Here is a 14,266-nt window from a genome sequence, read left to right on the forward strand (position 1 = left end):
TTGTCATTGTGGGAACAAGCATGTTAACTTAAGTTACTGTGGAGATAGTGTTTTCAATGAGAGCTAAAGCATGGTCAAAGTGCAAAGGTCTGTTATATATCAAAATTTAAGATATTGCAAAAAATGGAACATACATTTTGAGCCCCACAATTCCCTTCTAATATACTGCATTTCAATCCATTTTGAACAAAAATGACAGAGAAATGGTCATAAATGGTCATAGCTCTTTCAATATGTCTCCCATAGTGACAGAATCAGATTCAAACCTTTTGGTACAAATCGATGTGACATCTTTGGTGGGAAGTATGTAAAGTTTCAGCGTCATTGGTCCAGCGGTTTCTGTTCAAAACAGCAACACACGATGAACAAGCAGGCCATGACATAAGCTCACTTGACTTTCAGTCAGGTGAGCTAAAAATATCTGTTTAGATAACAGAAATAATAATTCTTTTGAAGACATATTTCTCAACCTAAATAAAACTGGAACAGGATGACAAATCCCTTTTAAAATGTTTGCTAAGAATTGATTCATCATCAATGACTTTTAGGGGTGCAATTTTTACTGAGGTGACTGTGAAAGACAACAATAGCACAGTGTGTCGACCAAAACAGGCAACACGTGGGTGGGTAATAAAACCTAAATGTCTTCGTCATAATCATTTGACAAAGGAAATACTAGAGCAGTAACCGCTTGTCAAGCAGGATATGTGTAGGTGGTTTACCCTTCGAAATAATAACAAGCATCTATCTCCCTGCACCAAGCACAGCCATCCTGTCTTCCGATCTCTATCAAGATATGGTGAGTCAGGGTTTTCTTACTTGCATTTGCACCCCGATACCCTTTAGTTCAATCTACAGCTGACCCAGTACCCTTGAGTTGAACCTACAGCTGACCCAGGTACCCTTTAGTTCAATCTACAGCTGACCCGGTACTCTTTAGTTCAATCTACAGCTGACCCGGTACTCTTTAGTTCAATCTACAGCTGACCCGGTACTCTTTAGTTCAATCTACAGCTGACCCAGGTACCCTTTAGTTCAATCTACAGCTGACCCAGTACCCTTTAGTTCAATCTACAGCTGACCCGGTACTCTTTAGTTCAATCTACAGCTGACCCAGGTACCCTTTAGTTGAACCTACACTGACCCTGGTACCCTTTAGTTGAACCTACAGCTGACCAAGGTACACTTTAGTTGAACTTACAGCTGACCCAGTACCCTTTCGTTCAATCTACAGCTGATCCAGGTACCCTTTAGTTGAACCTACAGCTGACCCGGTACCCTTTAGTTGAACCTACAGCTGACCCGGTACCCTTTAGTTCAATCTACAGCTGACCCAGGTACCCTTTAGTTGAACCTACAGCTGACCCGGTACCCTTAAGTTCAATCTACAGCTGACCCGGTACCCTTTAGTTGAACCTACAGCTGACCCCGATACCCTTTAGTTGAACCTACAGCTGACCCCGATACCCTTTAGTTCAATCTACAGCTGACCTGGTACTCTTTAGTTCAATCTACAGCTGACCCAGTACTCTTTAGTTCAATCTACAGCTGACCCAGGTACCCTTTAGTTGAACCTACAGCTGACCCGGTACCCTTTAGTTCAATCTACAGCTGACTCCGTACCCTTGAGTTGAACCTACAGCTGACCCGGTACCCTTTAGTTCAATCTACAGCTGACCTGGTACTCTTTAGTTCAATCTACAGCTGACCCGGTACTCTTTAGTTCAATCTACAGCTGACCCAGGTACCCTTTAGTTCAATCTACAGCTGACCCAGTACCCTTTAGTTCAATCTACAGCTGACCCGGTACTCTTTAGTTCAATCTACAGCTGACCCAGGTACCCTTTAGTTGAACCTACACTGACCCTGGTACCCTTTAGTTGAACCTACAGCTGACCAAGGTACACTTTAGTTGAACTTACAGCTGACCCAGTACCCTTTCGTTCAATCTACAGCTGATCCAGGTACCCTTTAGTTGAACCTACAGCTGACCCGGTACCCTTTAGTTGAACCTACAGCTGACCCGGTACCCTTTAGTTCAATCTACAGCTGACCCAGGTACCCTTTAGTTGAACCTACAGCTGACCCGGTACCCTTAAGTTCAATCTACAGCTGACCCGGTACCCTTTAGTTGAACCTACAGCTGACCCCGATACCCTTTAGTTGAACCTACAGCTGACCCCGATACCCTTTAGTTCAATCTACAGCTGACCTGGTACTCTTTAGTTCAATCTACAGCTGACCCAGTACTCTTTAGTTCAATCTACAGCTGACCCAGGTACCCTTTAGTTGAACCTACAGCTGACCCGGTACCCTTTAGTTCAATCTACAGCTGACTCCGTACCCTTGAGTTGAACCTACAGCTGACCCGGTACCCTTTAGTTCAATCTACAGCTGACCTGGTACTCTTTAGTTCAATCTACAGCTGACCCGGTACTCTTTAGTTCAATCTACAGCTGACCCAGGTACCCTTTAGTTGAACCTACAGCTGACCCAGGTACCCTTTAGTTGAATCTACAGCTGACCCGGTACTCTTTAGTTCAATCTACAGCTGACCCGGTACTCTTTAGTTCAATCTACAGCTGACCCAGGTACCCTTTAGTTGAACCTACACTGACCCAGGTACCCTTTAGTTGAACCTACAGCTGACCCAGGTACCCTTTAGTTGAACCTACAGCTGACCCAGGTACCCTTTAGTTGAACCTACAGCTGACCCAGGTACACGTTACTTGAACCTACAGCTGACCCAGGTACCCTTTAGTGCAATCTACAGCTGACCCCGGTACCTTTTAGTTGAACCTACAGCTGACCCAGGTACCCTTCAGTGCAATCTACAGCTGACCCAGGTTCCCTGTTACATTACACTCACATATATGTTTGTTTTTGTCCCACTTCCTGTTTCATTGCAAAAGTTTCTTAGGTCAATCTGTAGTTGGCGTTATTTTATGATATCAATAAATATTTTTCAGTTGATATAGGCATCCTACAACATGTTGAAAGAGGACAAATATCATGTCATAATTTCTGAATAAGAACTCTCAAATGATTGGCAATCAAAATGTGATCTATATTATGATGAAACTTCCTTTATTCTAAGTATTGAAATAAATATATCTAAAAGGCCAAAGTAATATCCAGGTAAATCATAATAAGACTGTGTATAGTGTTTATCTCATACTATTACACATACAACTAGTCACTATCCATCGTTATGTCCAGCTAGGTCCAGCACTGCCCAGTGTCCAATCAGAGTGGTTTGTACGCCAGCAAACCGTCTCCAGTCAATCCCCTTCAAGGTTTAGGGATCAACCTTCATAAATTCTGACTGACACTGAAGCTGGGTCTAGACCGACACAAGATCTGGACGATGACTTGCAATAAGTTGTAGGGAAGCAGTACATTGGAGACTACCTGTAGAAGTATGGAGCAAGGTCCTTCATCATCCCCTGGGAAAAAACAACATTTCTTGAGACATTGTAAAGTATGTACAACAACATCAACAGATCCGATTATCTCATATTTGAGGCAGAAACATATTGTGACAGATGGTAAGCTGAGGCTCCTGCTATGTTAGACTTGATATACTGCTTACCAAAGTTAAGGGCCACCCGATCCTTTCATATTGCTACAGTTAATCTGTCATGAAAGAATATAATTCAGCTTTGTATATATCAGTTTTCCGATTATCGGAATTGGAGTTATGTCTCGCATATGCAGTACAGGTTAGAACTTGCCATGACAAATTAACTATAGTAATATGAAAGAATCAGGTGGTCCTTACTATATTTGAGTAGTATATATCAGCTGTCCATCAGTTTTCTGGTTGCAAGAACTGGGGTTTATTCTCCCATATGCACTCCATGTGATAACCTGTCTCACATGCTGCTGCTCAGGGCTTACCTTGGGATCTATGTTGGGAGGGAATCTTTTCACAGGCTTTCCCCGGCGATCAATGAGAAATTTTGTAAAGTTCCACTTCAGCATGCTAAAAGAAGAGTGTATATATGAAGAATGTCATAATCCTGGAAATACTTTGTCCATATGACATGTGAAAAATACCTGCAGATCAAAGGAACAGGTAACATGAACAGTAACCATAGTAACTGCGTGGTATATTCAATTAAAAAATCATCTAGGTAAATTGGGTGCTACTAAAGAGTGACATTGTTAAGTGAGTGAGTGAGTGAGTTTGGTTTTAAGCTGCTTTTAGCAATATTCCAGCAATATCCCGGCGGGGGACACCAGAAATGGGCTTCACACATTGTACCCATGTCAGGATTCGAACCCGGGTCTTCGGCGTGACGAGCGAACGCTTTAACCGCTAGGCTACCCGACCACCCCACATTGTGAAGAGAACAAGGAGGGTGACAACCCCTTTTTGGTGTGCCCGAAGCCAAGCTCCGTCAAGTGTTATTCCAGATGCAGCAGTAAGCTGGACGACATGAACATGTTGAAATTTATTTTCGTCTTTTATTCTTGCAAAGAGTGACAAATCAATAAAGTCTTTAGTCCTCAACTTATGAGTACACATGGTCATGCATTTTATGTGAAATCCCAGTCTAAGTTACTTGTACCAACAGTACACTGATATAAGGGTAACGCTATTTTTCAGGGCATTATCATTTGCAGAAGCCTGAGGTCTTCCATTAACTGCCCGACGAAGGAGGGTAGTTGAAAAGACCGAGGGCTGCTGCAAATGATAATTCCCTGAAAAATAGCGTTACCATTATTATAGCTTAAAATGATGGAATTTTTTATCAAATAAAAAGAAACAACAATATCGGTTTTGAAACATTTACTGCAATCAACACGAATGTCACTGACCCACTTTTACAAATATGGAAACATCATAGAACAAACCAGACTACGTCACTATTAAACGTGATGTCACTATCCCTACCCTACGACGTCACCTAAAAACGGAAGTGATAATGGCCCGTCGTCAAGCAATCTGAGGGCATTATCAAGTTACAGTGGCCCGCTCTTTTTTGACAACATGCGGGCGGTTTAATGATAATTCTATCCATTTTAGCTCTAATATGACTATAAGAGTTCTTAAGTTGCATGCCAAGACAAATTCATGGTATGCAAGATGCACAGAGAGGTGGTACATCAACAAGGGTTATTTCAGTACAAGCACCTTCACAGACTAAATAAAAGATTTAGCTGATCATTAACGCTTGTTTGAAATATCAAAACTGCTTCTAGCACAGGTAAGACCATAATCAGAAAGATATCATCAGCTAAGTTGTGAGGGAAGGAGTATGGTCTGGTTTCATACCACAATACCAGCAGTATAACAGCATGGGACATATCAACAATACCAGCAATGTAACAGTGTGTACATTTGGACAAGGCTAACATACATTATACCGCATGACATGTGGACAAGGCTAACACACATTATACCGCATGACATGTGGACAAGGCTAACACACATTATACCGCATGACGTGGACAAGGCTAACACAAATTATACCGCATGACGTGGACAAGGCTAACACACATTATACTGCATGACATGTGAACAAGGCTAACACACATTATACCGCATGACATGTGGACAAGGCTAACACACATTATACCGCATGACATGTGGACAAGGCTAACACACATTATACCGCATGACATGTGGACAAGGCTAACACACATTATACCGCATGACATGTGGACAAGGCTAACACACATTATACCACATGACATGTTGACAAGGCTAACACACATTATACCGCATGACATGTGGACAAGGCTAACACACATTATACCGCATGACATGTGGACAAGGCTAACACACATTATACCGCATGACATGTGGACAAGGCTAACACACATTATACCGCATGACATGTGGACAAGGCTAACACACATTATACCACATGACATGTGGACAAGGCTAACACACATTATACCGCATGACATGTGGACAAGGCTAACACACATTAAACCGCATGACATGTGGACAAGGCTAACACACATTATACCCTTGTGTGCTAAACATAGTGAGTGGGTTGGGATTTACGCCGCTTAGAGCAATATTTCAGCAATATTCCGGCGGGGGACACCAGAAATGGGCTTCACACATTGTACCCATGTCGGGAATCCAACCCGGGTCTTCGGCGTGACGAGCGAACGCTTTAACCACTAGGCTACCCGACCGCCCCTGCTAAACATAACAAACCAACTTGGACCACGGAACTCTCCCACTGCCCCGTGTGTGTTGTGGTTATAGGGACAGGGGAAATTAATTTGGTCCAATAATACCACAAATGATCTTATTCAAACCGTAAACGATGTGATACTCACTTTCCTAAAATGCCTTTCTGCTTTTCCTTGATGAACTTGTAGAGTGGATGTGCGTTTCTTCCATTCACGTCCGTCTTGCTGAACATGTCAAACTGAACGTCAAACTCCCTCACAACAAACCTCTTGATGCGCTTATTCGGCCATGGCTCCTAAAATATTAAGCAACAAATTATTGTACACATGACTGATATGGACTGAAGTCACAGAGGTTACTCACAAAAGACAAACACAATGAATTGAACATTGATACATCTATTACAGTTGATCTCATTACCACTTTAATAGCGCTATTTGTGTCGTAAGCCTATGTTTAAATATAGGAGTTTCTATCATCTTGGCGCTATTTGTGCTGTGAGCCTATGTTTAAATATAGGAGTCACAATCATCTTAGTGCAGTGTGTATCATATGTTTAAATAAAGGAGTCATGATCATCTTAGTGCTGTGTGTCATAAGCCTATGTTTAAATATAGGAGTCACAATCATCTTAGCACTAAGTGTGTCGTAAGCCTATGTTTAAATATAGGAGTCACGATCATCTTAGTGCAATGTGTGTCATAAGCCTGTGTTCAAATATAGGAGTCACAATCATCTTAGCACTAAGTGTGTCGTAAGCCTATGTTTAAATATAGGAGTCACGATCATCTTAGTGCAATGTGTATCATATGTTTAAATATAGGAGTCACGACCATCTTAGTGCAATGTGTGTCATAAGCCTATGTTCAAATATAGGAGTCACGATCATCTTAGCACTAAGTGTGTCGTAAGCCTATGTTTAAATATAGGAGTCACGATCATCTTAGCACTAAGTGTGTCGTAAGCCTATGTTTAAATATAGGAGTCACGATCATCTTAGTGCAGTGTGTATCATATGTTAAAATATAGGAGTCACGACCATCTTAGTGCAATGTGTGTTGTAAGCCTATGTTTAAATATAGGAGTCACGATCATCTTAGCACTAAGTGTGTCGTAAGCCTATGTTTAAATATAGGAGTCACGATAATCTTAGTGCAATGTGTATCATATGTTAAAATATAGGAGTCACGACCATCTTAGTGCAATGTGTGTTGTAAGCCTATGTTTAAATATAGGAGTCACGATCATCTTAGCACTAAGTGTGTCGTAAGCCTATGTTTAAATATAGGAGTCACGATCATCTTAGCACTAAGTGTGTCGTAAGCCTATGTTTAAATATAGGAGTCACGATCATCTTAGCACTAAGTGTGTCGTAAGCCTATGTTTAAATATAGGAGTCACGATCATCTTAGTGCAATGTGTGTCATAAGCCTATGTTTAAATATAGGAGTCACGACCATCTTAGTGCAATATGTGTTGTAAGCCTATGTTTAAATATAGGAGTCACAATCATCTTAGCACTAAGTGTATCATAAGCCTATGTTTAAATATAGGATTCATGATCATCTTAGTGCTGTGTGTGTCGTATGTTTAAATATAGGATTTATCCTCATCTTAGTGCTATGTGTGTCGTAAGCCTATGTTTGAGACTTCATTGATGCATGTTATTTTATCCCCATTATGAGATTGAGGTTCATGATCATCAATTGGTTCCAGACTCTATTATATACAAACTGCCGTCATACAGCTAGAATATTGCTGAGTGCGAAATTAACAAAACATCCACCGACAGTTTGGTTCAGGGAGATTTGTTTTGAAGGCCATAGCGATACCAAAATAAAGTATAACATTGCAGATCCGAAACTGTACTTACTGGTACATTAACTAACACAAGGGTAGATTACAGAACTGAAATGTAGCAGACTGCCTAAATATCACTTTACGCCACAGAGCCCAAAACTCACTGACCTGTCCCCCAAACTGGTTACATGGGAAGGCGAGGATCCTCAAGCCCTGTGACTCAGCGTAGTCGGCGTAGAGTTGCTGCAGCTGAGTGTAGTATTCCTGGGTGTACTGTCACTTCGAGGCCACATTCACAATGATCACCAACTTGCCCCTGGACGAACACAGGAAGACACACTAGAATACAAGGGCTGGGACAGTTAACTCGGGTACTCCGGCCGGGTTGCCCCTGGTCGAACACAGGAAGACACACTAGAATACAAGGGCTGGGACAGTTAACTTGGGTACTCAGGTCGGGTTGCTCCTGGATGAACACAGGAAGACACACTAGAATACAAGGGCTGGGACAGGTAACTCGGGTACTCGGGTCGGGTGGGTCCTGGTCGAACACAGGAAGACACACTAGAATACAAGGGCTGGGACAGTTAACTTGGGTACTCCGGCCGGGTTGCCCCTGGTCGAACACAGGAAGACACACTAGAATACAAGGGCTGGGACAGGTAACTCGGGTACTCGGGTCGGGTGGGTTCTGGTCGAACACAGGAAGACACACTAGAATACAAGGGCTGGGACAGGTAACTCGGGTACTCGGGTCGGGTGGGTTCTGGTCGAACACAGGAAGACACACTAGAATACAAGGGCTGGGACAGTTAACTCGGGTACTCAGGTCGGGTGGATCCTGGTCAAACACAGGAAGACACACTAGAATACAAGGGCTGGGACAGGTAACTCGGGTACTCGGGTCGGGTGGGTCCTGGTCGAACACAGGAAGACACACTAGAATACAAGGGCTGGGACAGGTAACTCGGGTACTCGGGTCGGGTGGGTCCTGGTCGAACACAGGAAGACACACTAGAATACAAGGGCTGGGACAGATAACTCGGGTACTCGGGTCGGGTGGGTCCTGGTCGAACACAGGAAGACACACTAGAATACAAGGGCTGGGACAGGTAACTTGGGTACTCGGGTCGGGTGGGTCCTGGTCGAACACAGGAAGACACACTAGAATACAAGGGCTGGGACAGGTAACTCGGGTACTTGGGTCGGGTGGGTCCTGGTCGAACACAGGAAGACACACTAGAATACAAGGGCTGGGACAGGTAACTCGGGTACTCGGGTCGGGTGGGTCCTGGTCGAACACAGGAAGACACACTAGAATACAAGGGCTGGGACAGGTAACTCGGGTACTTGGGTCGGGTGGGTCCTGGTCGAACACAGGAAGACACACTAGAATACAAGGGCTGGGACAGGTAACTCGGGTACTCAGGTCGGGTGGGTCCTGGTCGAACACAGGAAGACACACTAGAATACAAGGGCTGGGACAGGTAACTCGGGTACTCGGGTCAAGTACTTCAGTGTGTACATGGCCAGATCATTTTTTAATACGTTTTTTCAGGACTACGGTCAAACTACTCCCAATCGGATATTTTGTACCTATCTCTTGAAACCTACAGTGGGTACCCGAGTTGGGTCGGGTAATAGGGAGGTGGGTACCTGGGCAGTAAATCTGGACTCGTCCCAGCCCTATAGAATACTGTAACAGTAGGAGTCGGGTACGATACCCTAATACCCTGGTTATAATACCCAAACACAATCAGCCTCTTGCACTGGTTTATGAAATTTACTGTGCATTTATTGGTTTTATTCCCTCTCATCAAAGACATATATACATCTTTGCTCTCATTAAACTGCATACAAACAGAATTTTACAAACTTGATTCAGTGGGTCTGATGAATCTGACCAGACAATACAGTTAATTGTTTTACTGATTAGCCTGCCCAAAGCAAAGAATGTTTTTTTATCCTCTGCCATGAAGTGGGGTGGGGGATATAGGAACGTTGTTCGTCCATCCACTTCTCAAAGGGTACAAATTTTCTCGAAAGCTATTTAAGTCAGAGAAAATAATTTGTTACACACTGATTTTACTGGTCATGATCTCAAATGAGTTCAAAAATTGATGTCATAAATTCATTTTTTACAAAGTTATGGCCCTTGCTCCATGATTTTCAACTTAATACATACTATGTGAAATGGGGACAAGTTTTCTCAGAAACTACTGAAGTTCCTTGAATGAAAGTTTGCATGCCTATCTAAGAGATACTTGTCAAGACTGAGTTCTAAGATTGGTCCTGTCAATCATTGTTTCACAGAGTTATGCCCCTTGTTCCATGCTTTCCAACATAGTGCACACTGCAAGAAATGAGGACATATTTTTTCAGAAACTACTGAAATAACATAAATGAAAGTTTGCATGCTTATCTTAGAGATACTTGTTAAAACTGATTTCGAAAATTGGTCCCGTCAATTATATTTTTACAGGGTTAAAGCCATGATATTTTACTTTGTGCATAATGTCTGCAATGGGAACAAGTTTTCTCAAAAACTACTGAAGTTAGCTTATCTAAGAGATACATATCAAGACTGAGTTATTTTTTCCAGAGAAGGGACCTTTTGTGTGTATTAATTTCACATTTAATCATTTTTTCTGATGACATGAAGCTACCAAAGTGCCTATCTCTTCTTAATGCTTTATAGGACTCAATTTTATAGTTTATATTCACTATTATATGAACAAACAAAATTCTAATATGCCCCATGGCCAGGGATAGTGATAATGCTGTTTTCTTGTTATATCTATGTTTGATTGAATAAATGCACTAATCACCTATTTGTTATGTTTTTAGTTAAAATGAATTTCATGTTAAAGTTGGGTTTTTTTATTGTTTTTTTATGTCTTGGTAATTTTGGTAGGCAAGGTAGGTGATTATAAATTGAGCTAAAAACACATTGTTAGTTGTTCTTCAAACATTCATCTGAATTATCGCCATGGGCATCTTGTTTGTGAAGCCATTTTTCTTCATTATTGCAGATTAACATGGTTAATCATATCATCGTATTGCTTGCACATTGATCCAATGCAGGGCTCCAGATAACTTTTGGAGCAATTGAGTTTATACTTTAGGGTTTCTATTTTAATTGGGTTATTACATTTTTCATTGGGTAACCAATATTTTTTCTCTCTATTGGGTCTTCCAAAAATTAGTGAACATTTTAAGATTTAAAGAAAAAAGAAATAATGTTTTAGATGTATATAACTGTTAAAAATATATAGGCTTGACTCGGAAAATAAATTAGCTTGTAATTGTGTTTTGGAAATTAGCTCCTTTGTACGCATGAAGTAAAAGTTTCATTGGGTATTTACGCAATCTTTTTTTAAACGTTTGAGTTTTTCATTTAATGAATGCGTTTTGAATATTTTGGGGGGGTATTTTACGCAAATAACGCTGCTTATCTGTAGCTCTGTGTAAGTTTACATTTGACGGAATCAGTCTTATTAAAGTCCAATCTCATTAAAATCAGATCTAAGTTCTCGCTGCCGCTAAACAAAGACCTGAGGGCAACCCATCAGAACGAACTTTCGCGAACTTTGACTGACCACTGAAACGAATAACAAGAAGTCGACATCAGCCAATTAGAAAGCTGCTTTCTCAAGCTTGACGGCACTCATTTCAACCTGGCGACTTCCATTTCTGACTAAGCTTGAAAAATATGTTGATACAGTTCTCGATTAAAATTTTGAAAACTGAACAAACGAACATTCCGGAATGTCTAATATATGGTTGAGATTGTATGGCAGTCCTTCCCACGTACTGTGCAACGCCTCCTCCATTCAAATGTTTATCCCACGGAAGCGAAAGGTAGACGATCATTTTGACGGAATCAGTCTTACGGGCCGTAACTGTCGTTTGGAATACCCCGTGGTAACGTTCTCGTGGTTGCATGATTAGAAAACTCATTCCGACTGTCACTTTGATGATCTGGTAAGCGATGCTTTGATTGGTTGGATGAAAGGTCATTCTGACAAGACCCGTAATGGGGTGTCCTCAGATCTTTGTTTAGCGATAGCGAGAACTAAGATCTGATTTTAATAAGATTAATTAAAGTCAGATCTTTTACTCCATCCAACATGATACCTCTCTGCTTGAAAATCTTATACCAGACATATCACCCAGCAAGTTCACGACACAAGTCATATAACCAGAAAATTCATGATATCAGATGTTTCAACCAGTAAGTTTATGTATAATAAGGTCGTTCTGACGTAACCTGTAATGGTATGTCCTCAGATCTATGTTTAGCGATAGCGAGAACTAAGATCTGATTTTAATGAGATTGAAGAAGTATCACCGAGCAAGTTCATGACACAAGTCATATAGCCAAAAAATTCATGATATCAGATGTCTCAACCAGTAAGTTTATGTACAAGAAGTATCAGCCAGCAAAGTCATATCATGAGTCCCATCATTCAGCACGTTTTTAGGGTCGTTAGAAACATACTTATCTCCCCTTGATTTGCATGTGCTAGGCGGTAGATTTTATAATTTTGGTCGTGTTCACGCTCTAGTCGCTTATAACAACGGCCTATTCTCACTGTTTGAATAGCGCAAACAAGGGTTTTCATTCAAGAACTGTTATCATCCAACAAGTTGATGATACAAGATGTATCACCCAACAAGTTGATGATACAAGATGTATCACCCAACAAGTTGATGATACAAGATGTATCACCCAACAAGTTCATGATACAAGACGTATCACCCAACAAGTTCATGATACAAGATGTATCACCCAACAAGTTGATGATACAAGATGTATCACCCAACAAGTTCATGATACAAGATGTATCAACCAACAAGTTCATGATACAAGATGTATCACCCAACAAGTTCATGATACAAGATGTATCACCCAACAAGTTCATGATACAAGATGTATCAACCAACAAGTTCAGGATACAAGATGTATCACCCAACAAGTTCATGATACAAGATGTATCACCCAACAAGTTTATGATACAAGATGTATCACCCAACAAGTTCATGATACAAGATGTATCAACCAGCAAGTCCATTATTCAAGAGGAGTACCTGTATTTCTCCAGAGAAATGTCCCTCCCATCAATGTCTTCAGCTGTAAAGTCGTAGATGGAGGCAGCATTCTTCCAAGCGCTCTGGCCAGCTGCCCCTGCCTGACATAACAGCAGTTACAGTCTGTATGAGTGTTTTTGTGCAAACTGTGTGTATATGGATAAACTATATAATCAGTGCAAACTTGAACAATAGCTAAGTACAGATGATTAAAACATACACTGATGTAAAAATGCTCAACGTAGCGGACATTAAGTGTCTGTGTTCCGTGATGGGATTAGAGGTTAACTCCGTCAGAAAGCTGACATGGTAAGGGTGCCGTCTGTGGGATGACCTAAAGCCCATGATTATGAAACAGTGAAGTGAAAAAATTTCTCTCTTTTTTCAAATTTCACAGCCAGTTTTCACTATATTTGGTCCATTTTAAATAAATCTTGTTTTTCAACAATTCGTCTGAGCTGGCATGCACTAGTCTATTAAAAGAGAAATCTTTTAACCGTTATTGGTAAAATCATCACACTTTAACCTTGTTCACTGGCAGAAAAATATTTTTGTGATTGTTGATAAAGATCTAGATCTACTTAGAAATAGATTAATTTTAATTTTGAAAAATTTAAGGCCTCTTTCAATTTCAAGGTAGTGTTTTTCCTTAGACATTTTATCATTACTGGTCATGGCACATTCCAAATGCTTGCCGTATGAAAATTGTTGCGTAATGGCGTATAGTGATTGGGTAACCATGCATAACTGACGAGTGTGGGCATGGGTGATCGCGTCGTTCATATTTTCATGACTAGAATTACACAAATCAAACATGAGTTGGGAAAAACACAACTCATTCGGCCCAAATATATAATGACATATCAAGCCACAACTGTCAACTCGCCAGAGTAACAGACATACCACTTTCGGCTCGACGCATATCGTACCAAGATCCATTCTAGCTACTAAGATACCTGTAAACAAATTTACGTTTACTCCCTACACGCATAGGATGGTAATGTCGCATGCCCTGTGCAGAGTTTTGGCAAATGAACCTAATATAGTTTCGTGTACCAGAAACGGTTATATTGGCTAAAACAGTAATTATAGATTCCTAAATAATGTTATATGATAAGGACAGTTGTAATATTCGTAGTTTTTTTATCACAAAATTTCGAAACAATTTTGGTACAACTTTACTTGATATATGTTTACTACTTGTATACAACATATTTT

At 40.9% G+C, this 14,266-nt stretch overlaps 1 pseudogene; it reads right to left on the reverse strand.

The window, feature by feature from the left end:
* Window positions 1-2,761: 2,761 nt before the first annotated feature.
* Window positions 2,762-13,999, reverse strand: LOC139479255 (glutathione peroxidase-like; annotated as a pseudogene).
* Between the last annotated feature and the right edge of the window lie 267 nt (window positions 14,000-14,266).

The sequence above is a fragment of the Haliotis cracherodii genome, unplaced genomic scaffold (assembly GCF_022045235.1).
Source record: "Haliotis cracherodii isolate W230 unplaced genomic scaffold, xgHalCrac1.p SCAF_4, whole genome shotgun sequence".
In the NCBI taxonomy this organism is placed as follows: Eukaryota; Metazoa; Mollusca; class Gastropoda; order Lepetellida; family Haliotidae; genus Haliotis; species Haliotis cracherodii.